Here is a 13,418-nt window from a genome sequence, read left to right on the forward strand (position 1 = left end):
TTCCCGGCGATCGATCAGCAGAGGTTGATCCTTGAGATGGCGACCCGTAGCCAGTACTAGACTGTAATATTCACGAACCGCGTTGCCGTTTTCAAAGTCAGGTTGAAAAGGTCTGGATGGAACCTGCACACCATCGACGTACAGTGCTATAAATTCCGCGTTATAATGTTTAAAGTTAAAGGGGTTCTTGTTGTAAACCCCGGTAAATGCATCATTATCCACGAGACCTATAATAACCTGTTTTGGGAGCTGGCCTAGAAACAGATTTTCCTGGTTCATCACCCGTGTCCCTGCGGGGATACTGTGGACTTTCATATAGACTCTTTCGATCGGGTACTTGGCGTTTGCCGTCATTAAAGCCTGCGCATGTCCTAGTTTAACCGCCGGGGAGACGGATACTTTTTTCACAAACAGCGAGGCCGATAATATGGTCAGTTTATATTTTTCAGTATCAGGGGTCATCAGACAAAAAGCACTTTTACTACGGATCATTTTATTTTTAATGTCTACCCCGTTGAGCATGAGTTTTTCTTGGAAAAATATGTCTGCATGAATATGTCCCATTAGCTCAAAGGTCCTCCCTTCTGTTGAAAAGGCCGTTCTTTTTTGCAAACCCTTATTGAGTCCCTCTGGATCCTGGTCGTCCATAGCTTCTGGGGTGTCTTTGAAGAAAAGGCCGGGGCTGAACTGTTTGCTTAGGGTCTCCTCACTATAATTAAGGATACACTCCATCATGGCCCTATAGGGGTAAGTATTGCTGCTTTGACTAATGAGCCGATCTCCCAGGGTCACATCCACCTGTGAAAACATGGTGGCCACCGGGTAATTGATGACCCCAGCGTTGGCCGTCTTCTCGATTGCATCGCCATCCTCATCAGTCACTTTACAGTTCATTAAAATAAATGTGTTATTCAAATCAATATAATCCTCGCCATTGCCAGCAATAAAAAACTCCAGAGGGGCCGTATCTGAAATTGCGGAAAGAGGGGGTATCTCTACATATATGCTCTTATCTATACTCGTTTGAGTGTATGGAACTGTAAACAGATCCAGTTCTGATTTGACGCATTCTTCCGATAGACTGTGGACAAAAGACATTTTTAAAAGATGTATCCTGAGGCTCTATTTGTCTTTCTTTGAGACTTTCTTTTTGCAGGTTTTTTCTTGTGCTGCTTCCTTCTCCGAGTGTTTCCACGATATGTTGGAGAATGAGAGCTTCTTCGTTTTTTGTTAGCCACGGATCTTCGTCGCCCTGGTGGACACATACTGTTTCTTCTTTTACCCCCCCTCCTCGCCATTACCATGAGACCCGAACCCTCCTGCTGCTCATGGCTAGCTGCCCGGTTCATAACATTGGTGAACACGTCACTAACAATATTTTTAGCCGCTGATTTCAAGTGGGGTCTGGCTATAGCAGAGCCTCTCTTAAGCAGGGGTACGGCCATTCTAAAGAGACCACGAAAGAGTCCTCCTAGACCGGCTCCATACATTGTGGGGGCTCCTACAAAACCGGGCAAGCCGTTCACGGCTTGCATCTTGTAATAATCCACATAGGCGCTAGGATCTACATAACCCCTCGAGGTAGCCATTTTAATAATGTACACACTGTTTCAGGGGTCGAAAATGTAGTTTGACAATAACTTTACCGAAGCGGAAGGGTACGTTGATATTCTGATCCGATTTTACTTCGATCGTGATGTTGTCAAAGTGGGTCTTTGAGACTGGTACGTAGTGTGGCTTGTCATAAGTAATTGTGACCATGTCATTGCTTTTACCTTTAATAAGTACATTTCTCAAAAGGGGGACATAGCTATCCCCGACCCTCTGGTGTGTTATGATATCCGTATACACATAAAGAGTGTAAAAGCCGCCACTGATGTCAGCCGGGAAGGGTGCCACCACTTCTGAGAACCTGCTCTCTGTGTCAGAATAGAACCCTAATATACGCCCCAGTTGTCCTTTGGTTTGAATGCTAATACCAGGTTTTGACACCTTGTACACTCTGTTTTTAATAGGGTTGTAATATAGCTTGATGTTGGGGGTGCCTTCTGAGAACTGTTTATGCATCTCATCTAATATTGTATCCACATTGTCATAATAACCTCCTTGCATCGTGAATGTCCATTGACTCTTTTTAACATCGTCAAAAATGGCGAAGGTGGCATCCTTATCTTGTAAAACAGCCCAAGTGTAAGGATACTGTATTTCCGCCAACCCCACTTCCCACGACCCCCTTAGATCTATAGATTTTCCAAATTGTACCGTGTAACTGGATATTTCATTTTTAGGGTATATATCGAGAGAGGCGTTACTGGGTAGAGTCACGTAGAAGCCTCCTGATTCCATCTTGAGTATCGAAAGTAATGACCCCATCACACCAGCGGGCATGTTGTTATAAGGCTTGAATATCACAAACCTGTTGTTCCGGGACCCAACTATTGAACTTTTCAGGCCATCCAAGCCATTTCACCAACACATATTTTTTCCGGTTCTGGGTTTTCTCAGCTAATATCTTTTCAACTCTGTATACAATGTCTTTACCCACAATAATTTTTTGTATCTCGGCTTCATAAAACGTTCCTTCTATATCCTCCCCGTCATAGTCTTTTAACCGGTACACGGGGGGGTCTCTAGCCACCTGTTCGGTAACTGTAAAATATTCGTCAGAAAATGTTTGTTCATAACCTTTGGCAAAAGTACTCCTTAGCTTTGAAACGCGAACCACATCACCGATGTTGAACTTATAAGTAGTTTTCCCCTTCTTAATAAATGGGCCGTATAATTTTTTATAGACCTTAAAAGAATTACTTTGATCAACATCTATAGGCTTCATTTTAATACTGGCGTGATACCCTTGGTTGTAAGCATCGATAAAATCCTGAACTTTATCAAAATACTTGAACGTGTTGACCGCTGTAAAATATCTCCACATTTTGGTCTTTATGGTGCGGTTAAACCTCTCCACCACCGATGCCTTAAGCTCATTACCGGTGGTGAAATGATGTATTTTGTGTCTCTTCAGTAGATTCTGAAATTCTCTGTTGAGAAACTCTTTTCCTTTATCAGTCTGCAGTTTTTTAGGACATCGTCCCTGGGACAATATATCCTCAAAGGCCCTTGTCACCGCCCGACCTGTTTTATTATGTAGAATGCGAGCCCAGGCATATTTTGATAACACATCGATACACATCAACATAAATTTGTGACCATTGTTATGTTTTGATAAATTTGACATATCGACTAGATCCATTTGCCATTGTGAGTCTATGTCAGTTGCATATACACGGTTTCTTTTAAAGTTAATCCTGAGAGGTTTATGTAAGGTATAGGCGTCTTGTTCCCGTAACCATTCTGAAACAACCACATCATTAACCTTCACGCCGGCCTCAGCGAGTCCTCTTTGAAAACCCTTCTTACCCGCCAAACCCCCAATCTTGGCTGGGTTGTAGTATAGTTCATGCATTTGGGGAGCTTGCCGAGTCATTCTGCCAAATAAACACACAGACCCACACTATGCGCAAAGTTTTTATACAAGGTTTTTTATTCAACTTCAGGAGAGCAGATACCCCTTTTTAGACATTTGAGAAAAGTATAACATACACAACAATTTTTTCTACGGTCCAGACAAAAAGAAATCAGATGATTGGTTACTTGATCTATATCAACAAATACCTGTTTCTTTATCTTGTAGGCACACACCTCAGTTACATATGTAAATAAAACAACAATATGACCTATTTTAAAAGTAAACAGAGGGGTATTAAACATGCTCAGTAAAAGGTCATACAGATGTTGATGAAATGGCCTAATATCATTCTTGGCCCCCTTGAGCGCTTCATCCCAGTGTTCGTACCCCCCGGTCTTTGTTACAGCAACCATTAACTTTTCCAGGTTTGAAAGTTGATCCTCATCGATGGTTAAATCTGTAGAGAAAAGGCTCGCGTTGGCTACTTTTCTGTCAAGCACATGGTGTAATAGCGCTCTCAGGTTAGCTGCAGAGTGTTGATGACAGAACCAGTTGCAGCAGCAGTCCAGAACATTCCCCATGTTCAAAGTCCCTTAGTTCAGGTCAGAGTCTGAATCAGTGGCGTAGATGTCGAATTCTTCGTCGCTGCCCCCAGCTTTAACTTCTTTACGGAAGAAATAAGCTTTTAGCTTGCCAGCGGTTTTTCTACTTGGCTCATCCAGGTCATTGAGCAGCTGCCCAAGTTTCTCTATTATAAACGGCTCCTTTTTCAGCTCCAGCAAAATCTCATCTATGATTTTCTGGACTTGTCCAGCAGTGACATGTATGTGGGAGTAAGACAGAGCCTTGATTAGTGCCGGTTTCAGCCACGGTTTGTTCAGTCTTCTGTAAAACACGTTGAAATAGAACAGGAAATAGTAACGGTCTGGTTCAAACAAACAACTGTGTCTCAACTGACTGGGGTGATTCACTTCACACCCCCGACAGACTTCTTTCAGAGCTCGGTCGATGAGAGCACTCAGAATATACACCAGGGTGCTTTTAACCACTCTGCTTACTTGGACACCTACCCCGGGCATAAATCCTGCGTCTTCATCACGCCCCCGAGACCGTCCGATGCTCATTGGGTCGCCTGGTGGTTTGTGGGGTGTTTCTACATCCATTGGACTGACCCCCTCCTGAGACGCACAGACGGTAGACAGTTCGGCAAAATCGAGGCCCTCCATGAGCTCCAGAGGCTGGGGATCCCCGAGACTCATTTGGACATCCATCGCTCCGCATGTTGTTTCGTCCTGAGGGACCGGGGTCTGAGGTCTTGGAGGGTAACCGCAGTCAGAGGGTTCCGGAGTGTATACAAAATCTGGGGAATAGAACCAGGGGTGATCCCGGGTTTGAAGAGGCCTGTAGAGCCTGTCGACGTCCGCAGCTTTCGGGTAAGACATTCTCTTTAATTTTAAACCATGAATGAATTGTTGCGCCTTTTATCCTATCTCTTCACTACGTCACGACACACCGCCCTCTTAGAAGAGAGTAGACCCTGAGCCGTCAGACCCCCCTCCAACCCCCCACAGGTCGTCTGTTTTATCATCGTCGTCGTCATTCAAGGGGGATATATAATCCATAATCCAGCATATTCTCCTTCTAACAGAATCCAGTTGTGAACATTTGGTCAAGATGTCAAAACCATCATTTATACAGTTTATGACCTCTTTCAAGAACGGCCAGTCCATGGCGTCAAACATAATTTCAGTAACCTGTTTTTCTGGATCCTCCACAACCCCTTCAATAGGGTTTGTAATCAGGGTACTGCTAAACAAAACCTTACGATCAGTAGTTAGAGATAGACTCTTCACCACTGTACCGTAGTTCTGCAAGCTTTCCCATTCACACCTTTCAAAACTCTGAGTCGGAGACTCCGTTTCGCCTTCTCTTGGACCCTCTTGCAAGCCTTCTAGAGTCTTATCCACAAGCCCCAGGTCTCTCCATGCCATCACCTTCAACCAGTCCTCAAAAGAGTATTCAATCACCGTCTCAAAAGGTTCCAACGTACCCTCCTTCTCTCCCAAAGCAAAAAGCTCCACTCCAACATAGCTGGGATCCCTTTTAAAGCGGTAACCCCGTCGACTCCCCCAGAACAACACCCAGGAGCGTTCAATCTTCAAATTGGTGAGTACAGGAACCCTTGCCCGGGATTGTTTCTTGCGGGGTTTCATGTTGATGTCGCTAGACATGTTGAAGAAGCGGGATGTTTCAGATGCTGAGAATTAAAGAGGTATTGCCTAAAAGCAGCGCGGGGTCTTAAATAGAGAGGAGACTTTCGGGGCGTTGCCTTCAGGGGGGGGGGGGGGGTCTTTATGGGTGGCCTTGTTGTTCAGGGTTTTAGGGGTGTACACTTTCTGACGGATATGACGTAGGAATAATTAAGGAAAAAACTCTAAAATCACGCCCCCCAATTATGACGTAAGCTTAGGGCATACGTCATAACAAAATAGGCCGCGCCCCAAAAAACCCTACTATCTACTCACAGGTCCTAGGGGAAGAGCAACAGATCCACCTTCCCTGACCGGGAATCGAACCCGGGCCGCAGCGGTGAGAGCACCGAATCCTGACCACTAGACCACCAGGGACGGCTCCTGAAGTGACCCGCCACACGCAGCACTCTGGGCGCAACTTGGCTCACTCTGGACTTGGCCGTGCGACAGAGCGAGACGTGTGCGTAGAGCAGAAACCTTCGTCACGGGCAAGAGGTGGGCAGCGGGCTTGGTTCCAAGGTGTAATGGTTAGCACTCTGGACTCTGAATCCAGCGATCCGAGTTCAAGTCTCGGTGGGACCTGGGGCCCTTGGCAGGGGCAGCAGCGGTGACCCGGTGGTCTCCCTGCGTGAGGGCCTGTGTCTGCGAATAAGGCCTGTTTATGTTCCCTCTTGGGAGGCTTGGAGACGAATTGGCGAAAACTCCGGGTCAGCCTGGTGCGTTCATCTTCCTGGTGGTGACCGCGTGGCTTAACGGAGAAGAAGGTGCCTGTGTTGACAGATTACAGATAGATTATTTCCCTTCTTGGAAATCATCGTTAAAGCGAAAAGGAACTTTGTAAACCAGCTAGCTTGGAAGCAACCACGTCAGGGCATTCTTTCAGTGAGACCTCGGTTTTTTACAAGCACGAGTGAAGCTTTAAAAGAAAATGACATAGAATGTTTGCGGCCGTTCATCCAATCAAGCCCGAGTCCGATTGCGGTCTGTCTTCCCTGGGGGCGGGGGGGATTGTGTTTCGTGAGATCCGGGGGAGAGGTGAGGTGGCTTTCTTTGGTGTATGCCAGAGGTCCGGTGAGAGGTTGTCTTTTACAACTGTCCCTCAGTCAATACCAAAAACAGTCCCTGCCAATCTGGGAAAGCCATTCAGTCCACAAACAGAGTTTTGACAAACATCCTGCGGGCTTTTTCTCCACCGTTTGATCCTTTTATCGTTGACAGGAATTTCTACAGGGTACGTCCCGAACAGGTGCCTCAATGGCTGTTTGCTAGCTCGATAAATCTAACTTGCTCGGTCTGCATACTATCTTTAATCTAAAACATCATACAGTCTCTTCGGTCTGACTTCGGATCGGAAGATTGAGGGTTGGAGTGCCTTTGCGGTCGTTCCTGGGGTTACGACGTCGAAGCGGCATCTCGGTCGTTTTTGGGGAACTTCGGAAGGGCCAGCCGGCGTGCTAAAGCTGCAGCCGTCGCCGGCGCGTTGTGTCTGATAACCTTACGGCAAACAGGCAATGCCTTGCGCCTGTGTCTGCGGCAAGAAAAGTGAGCGACTCTCCCCCGAAACCGGGGCACGAGCGCCTGAGGCCTTGGAGAATGCAGGCATCGATCCCGCTGCCTCTCGCATGCTGTAGCGTAAGGTACACTTATACATTTCAATTAAAGAAGTGAATTTATAGTATCACCTTATCACGAATCCTGGAATCTTGTAGAACTCAATTTCTGTAATAATTGGACGCAGACACCAATTCCAAAGATATAAATTGTCAAATGTATTCAAAACAAAGACTAAATGTAGCACTACACTAATTATACAAAAGGGAAAAACGAATTACAATTCAACTCTAGATCAACAAATCGAAGACAAATCACTTCCGTGACCAAATCAAAGACCATGGGATCACATATGATAACACAAATCGTTAAACAAAAAAGGTTATAAACACATTGACTACAATACCGGTTAAAAAGACGAAGGTGAGTCTCTCGTTAGTATTATTAGTCAGACATTAAATAACTACGCAGGTTAGTATTTATGTCAGGTAACTTCTCGTTATATATATATCAGTCTCATTCACGTTTAGGTGCCGAGAAAGATCCTATCATTACTTGTTACCACAATTTCTCTTAACTGATTATTATTCAATGATTAAGGATAGGCAGAGCCACCAATAATCTAATGTCTATTAACTTGTGTCAATTTCAGACTAAACAGTTAAACAGGAATGAGAAGATATTTCTCGGCGTTGACAGATTTTATTTCTAAAATTATCAACAAAACAGTTTAATGCAACACACATTTATATTTAAGAAAACTAAATGATATTACACATTCTAGAGTTATGAATCACAGATTAACATTTCTAATTGATTTCTCAAATGTCATGAATCATGAACTCCAAACTGTTAAACTTATCTGAACTTCGTCGCAGAGAGGCCTCTCTGGCTTCGGGCTCAGATAACAGCACACGGCACGAGGTCCGTGTGGTTTGGAACAAAGGCAGTCCGGTTCGGCTTTGTCCAAGAACTTCCACTCAGTCGATACACCTGGAAGTTGGGGTTTCGCGAAAGTAGAGTCGTTTCCAAACAGATTTTCCACTGGTTTGAAGGCTCCAAGGTTGTGCACAAAATCTTCTTGGCAAGCAGGGTCTCTCACCGTACTTATTTGAAGACAAAGTCTTTGAGGAAAGCAGGGCCGTGTTTGTTCCAAGGGTCAAGTTTCTTAAGACTCAAATAGCTATTTAAATGACTGACACTTTCGTATACAGTCGACTTAGTCAATTGTCCAGCTGTAAAACTCCACTGATCAGGTGGGCACAGGCGGGCAGCGCAGTCTGTAAAGTTCTTTATTTAATAAAGTCCTTTAAAAGAATTCTTCGTACGGCTCAATCTCCTTCTCCCAGTTTAACTCTTCTGTTGCCGGCAAAGACTTAGTTGGTTTCTGGTTCCGGTTCTGGCAACAGAGCTACAGGTTGAGCTGTGGCAGCGAGTTACTGGTTCAGGTGAGAGAGAGCGAGAAAGACTGTCCGCTGTTCCTTATAGTCTGTCAGATCAAGAGGTGATTTGTTCTTGAGTTTTTGAGATTGGATTTCGGTTTCAGCCCCCAGTGTCCTATTGGAGGGGGGCTTGATTTATGACTGATGTCAATCCATGCCATCTTTTGGAAATGCCGGTTGGCCTGGGTTCGTAGCTCTATGTCGGGATTTCGGCTCTCGTCCACTTCAAAGAGTTTTTATCACCTACAGGCCCCTTTCTCCAGACATCTCATAGCAGAATTCCAAACTATTTGGCCTCTTCTTGGTGCCATCCTCCCCAAAACTGTCACTTTGATGCAAACCACTTCCAAGCTGATGAGCTAAGGGAATCTGATAACTTTGGGGGGGAGAGGTTTTCTTTAGATCAGTGCTTCAGCTCAGAGCCCAAATGCTCTTATCCAAATACACCCAACATAACGCTATAATGCTAAGCGAGCGCTCTACCACGTGAGCTAATCCTCAGGGCTCTCGGTGAGGCCGACCCCCACTTCTTCAGTCTTTAAGTGGCACGTCGCGAGTAAGTCCTTTCCTGCGCTTCAGGCAAGCTTGCAGGCAACTGCGGACGACTTTCCTTCCTCGGTGGCAGCCATCGTGCCGCAATAGAAAAGGATTGTCATGAGCAAAACTATCAAAGTGACCGAAAAGATCACGGCCCGTCGTGTGATGTGATGTACAATGAGCTCCAGAAACGTTCATGGACATATGTATATAAGTAAGGATTTAATCACAGATAGAGAGAGAGAAAATGCACCACACAGGTCCTAGGGGAAGAGCAACAAATCCACCTTCCCTGACCGGGAATCGAACCCGGGCCGCGGCGGTGAGAGCGCCGAATCCTGACCACTAGACCACCAGGGACGGCTCCGGAAGTGACCCGCCACACGCAGCACTCTGGGCGCAACTTGGCTCACTCTGGACTTGGCCGTGCGACAGAGCGAGACGTGTGCGTAGAGCAGAAACTTTCGTCACGGGCAAGAGGTGGGCAGCGGGCTTGGTTCCATGGTGTAATGGTTAGCACTCTGGACTCTGAATCCAGCGATCCGAGTTCAAGTCTCGGTGGGACCTGGGGCCCTTGGCAGGGGCAGCGGCGGTGAAGCGGTGGTCTACCTGCGTGAGGGCCTGTGTCTGCGAATAAGGCCTGTTTATGTTCCCTCTTGGGAGGCTTGGAGACGAATTGGCGAAAACTCCGGGTCAGCCTGGTGCGTTCATCTTCCTGGTGGTGACCGCGTGGCTTAACGGAGAAGAAGGTGCCTGTGTTGACAGATTACAGATAGATTATTTCCCTTCTTGGAAATCATCGTTAAAGCGAAAAGGAACTTTGTAAACCAGCTAGCTTGGAAGCAACCACGTCAGGGCATTCTTTCAGTGAGACCTCGGTTTTTTACAAGCACGAGTGAAGCTTTAAAAGAAAATGACATAGAATGTTTGCGGCCGTTCATCCAATCAAAAGTTGCAAGCCCGAGTCCGATTGCGGTCTGTCTTCCCTCGGGGCGGGGGGGATTGTGTTTTGTGAGATCCGGGGGAGAGGTGAGGTGGCTTTCTTTGGTGTATGCCAGAGGTCCGGTGAGAGGTTGTCTTTTACAACTGTCCCTCAGTCAATACCAAAAACAGTCCCTGCCAATCTGGGAAAGCCATTCAGTCCACAAACAGAGTTTTGACAAACATCCTGCGGGCTTTGTCTCCACCGTTTGATCCTTTTATCGTTGACAGGAATTTCTACAGGGTACGTCCCGAACAGGTGCCTCAATGGCTGTTTGCTAGCTCGATAAATCTAACTTGCTCGGTCTGCATACTATCTTTAATCTAAAACATCATACAGTCTCTTCGGTCTGACTTCGGATCGGAAGATTGAGGGTTGGAGTGCCTTTGCGGTCGTTCCTGGGGTTACGACGTCGAAGCGGCATCTCGGTCGTTTTTGGGGAACTTCGGAAGGGCCAGCCGGCGTGCTAATGCTGCAGCCGTCGCCGGCGCGTTGTGTCTGATAACCTTACGGCAAACAGGCAATGCCTTGCGCCTGTGTCTGCGGCAAGAAAAGTGAGCGACTCTCCCCCGAAACCGGGGCACGAGCGCCTGAGGCCTTGGAGAATGCGGGCATCGATCCCGCTGCCTCTCGCATGCTGTAGCGTAAGGTACACTTATACATTTCAATTAAAGAAGTGAATTTAGAGTATCACCTTATCACGAATCCTGGAATCTTGTAGAACTCAATTTCTGTAATAATTGGACGCAGACACCAATTCCAAAGATATAAATTGTCAAATGTATTCAAAACAAAGACTAAATGTAGCACTACACTAATTATACAAAAGGGAAAAACTAATTACAATTCAACTCTAGATCAACAAATCGAAGACAAATCACTTCCGTGACCAAATTAAAGACCATGGGATCACATATGATAACACAAATCGTTAAACAAAAAAGGTTATAAACACATTGACTACAATACCGGTTAGTAAGACGAAGGTGAGTCTCTCGTTAGTATTATTAGTCAGACATTAAATAACTACGCAGGTTAGTATTTATGTCAGGTAACTTCACGTTATATATATATATCAGTCTCATTCACGTTTAGGTGCCGAGAAAGATCCTATCATTACTTGTTACCACAATTTCCCTTAACTGATTATTATTCAATGATTAAGGATAGGCAGAGCCACCAATAATCTAATGTCTATTAACTTGTGTCAATTTCAGACTAAACAGTTAAACAGGAATGAGAAGATATTTCTCGGCATTGACAGATTTTATTTCTAAAATTATCAACAAAACAGTTTAATGCAACACACATTTATATTTAAGAAAACTAAATGATATTACACATTCTAGAGTTATGAATAACAGATTAACATTTCTAATTGATTTCTCAAATGTCATGAATCATGAACTCCAAACTGTTAAACTTATCTGAACTTCGTCGCAGAGAGGCCTCTCTGGCTTCGGGCTCAGATAACAGCACACGGCACGAGGTCCGTGTGGTTTGGAACAAAGGCAGTCCGGTTCGGCTTTGTCCAAGAACTTCCACTCAGTCGATACACCTGGAAGTTGGGGTTTCGCGAAAGTAGAGTCGTTTCCAAACAGATTTTCCACTGGTTTGAAGGCTCCAAGGTTGTGCACAAAATCTTCTTGGCAAGCAGGGTCTCTCACCGTACTTATTTGAAGACAAAGTCTTTGAGGAAAGCAGGGCCGTGTTTGTTCCAAGGGTCAAGTTTCTTAAGACTCAAATAGCTATTTAAATGACTGACACTTTCGTATACAGTCGACTTAGTCAATTGTCCAGCTGTAAAACTCCACTGATCAGGTGGGCACAGGCGGGCAGCGCAGTCTGTAAAGTTCTTTATTTAATAAAGTCCTTTAAAAGAATTCTTCGTACGGCTCAATCTCCTTCTCCCAGTTTAACTCTTCTGTTGCCGGCAAAGACTTAGTTGGTTTCTGGTTCCGGTTCTGGCAACAGAGCTACAGGTTGAGCTGTGGCAGCGAGTTACTGGTTCAGGTGAGAGAGAGCGAGAAAGACTGTCCGCTGTTCCTTATAGTCTGTCAGATCAAGAGGTGATTGGTTCTTGAGTTTTTGAGATTGGATTTCGGTTTCAGCCCCCAGTGTCCTATTGGAGGGGGGCTTGATTTATGACTGATGTCAATCCATGCCATCTTTTGGAAATGCCGGTTGGCCTGGGTTCGTAGCTCTATGTCGGGATTTCGGCTCTCGTCCACTTCAAAGAGTTTTTATCACCTACAGGCCCCTTTCTCCAGACATCTCATAGCAGAATTCCAAACTATTTGGCCTCTTCTTGGTGCCATCCTCCCCAAAACTGTCACTTTGATGCAAACCAGTTCCAAGCTGATGAGCTAAGGGAATCTGATAACTTTGGGGGGGAGAGGTTTTCTTTAGATCAGTGCTTCAGCTCAGAGCCCAAATGCTCTTATCCAAATACACCCAACATAACGCTACAATGCTAAGCGAGCGCTCTACCACGTGAGCTAATCCTCAGGGCTCTCGGTGAGGCCGACCCCCACTTCTTCAGTCTTTAAGTGGCACGTCGCGAGTAAGTCCTTTCCTGCGCTTCAGGCAAGCTTGCAGCCAACTGCGGACGACTTTCCTTCCTCGGTGGCAGCCATCGTGCCGCAATAGAAAAGGATTGTCATGAGCAAAACTTTCAAAGTGACCGAAAAGAACACGGCCCGTCGTGTGATGTGATTTACATGAGCTCCAGAAACGTTCATGGACATATGTATATAAGTAAGGATTTAATCACAGATAGAGAGAGAGAAAATGCACCACACAGGAGTAGATAGTAGGGTTTTTTGGGCGCGGCCTATTTTGTTATGACGTATGCCCTAAGCTTATTAATATTCCTACGTCATAATTGGGGGGCGTGATTTTAGAGTTATTTCCTTAATTATTCCTACGTCATATCCGTCAGAAAGTGTACACCCCTAAAACCCTGAACAACAAGGCCACCCATAACCGGTTGTTCTTGTTGTTCTTGTTGGTCAACTGTAGAGTGTGAATGGGTCGGCTCTTCCTGTAGTGGTTGGGGGTCTTTTTTAAATATACATGTAAGGGGCCCAGGTCTTAACAATGCCATTTTGAATAGTGCGTTTATCATATTCACACTGTCTCTGTCTCTGTCTCTGTCTGTCTCTCTCTCTCTGTCTCTCTCGCCCAAG

At 45.5% G+C, this 13,418-nt stretch overlaps 4 non-coding genes across 4 annotated transcripts; 2 read left to right on the plus strand and 2 right to left on the minus strand.

Moving 5' to 3' along the window:
- Positions 1-6,021: 6,021 nt before the first annotated feature.
- Positions 6,022-6,093, minus strand: trnae-cuc (transfer RNA glutamic acid (anticodon CUC)). Its single transcript has one exon. It is a non-coding gene; the product is annotated as a tRNA-Glu (tRNA).
- Positions 6,094-6,228: 135 nt separating this feature from the next.
- On the plus strand, positions 6,229-6,300 carry trnaq-cug (transfer RNA glutamine (anticodon CUG)). The gene has a single exon. It is a non-coding gene; the product is annotated as a tRNA-Gln (tRNA).
- Positions 6,301-9,536: 3,236 nt separating this feature from the next.
- On the minus strand, positions 9,537-9,608 carry trnae-cuc (transfer RNA glutamic acid (anticodon CUC)). Its single transcript has one exon. It is a non-coding gene; the product is annotated as a tRNA-Glu (tRNA).
- A 135-nt stretch (positions 9,609-9,743) lies between these two features.
- On the plus strand, positions 9,744-9,815 carry trnaq-cug (transfer RNA glutamine (anticodon CUG)). Its single transcript has one exon. It is a non-coding gene; the product is annotated as a tRNA-Gln (tRNA).
- The last annotated feature ends 3,603 nt before the right edge of the window (positions 9,816-13,418 follow it).

Source organism: Amia ocellicauda, unplaced genomic scaffold (genome assembly GCF_036373705.1).
Source record: "Amia ocellicauda isolate fAmiCal2 unplaced genomic scaffold, fAmiCal2.hap1 HAP1_SCAFFOLD_158, whole genome shotgun sequence".
In the NCBI taxonomy this organism is placed as follows: domain Eukaryota; kingdom Metazoa; phylum Chordata; class Actinopteri; order Amiiformes; family Amiidae; genus Amia; species Amia ocellicauda.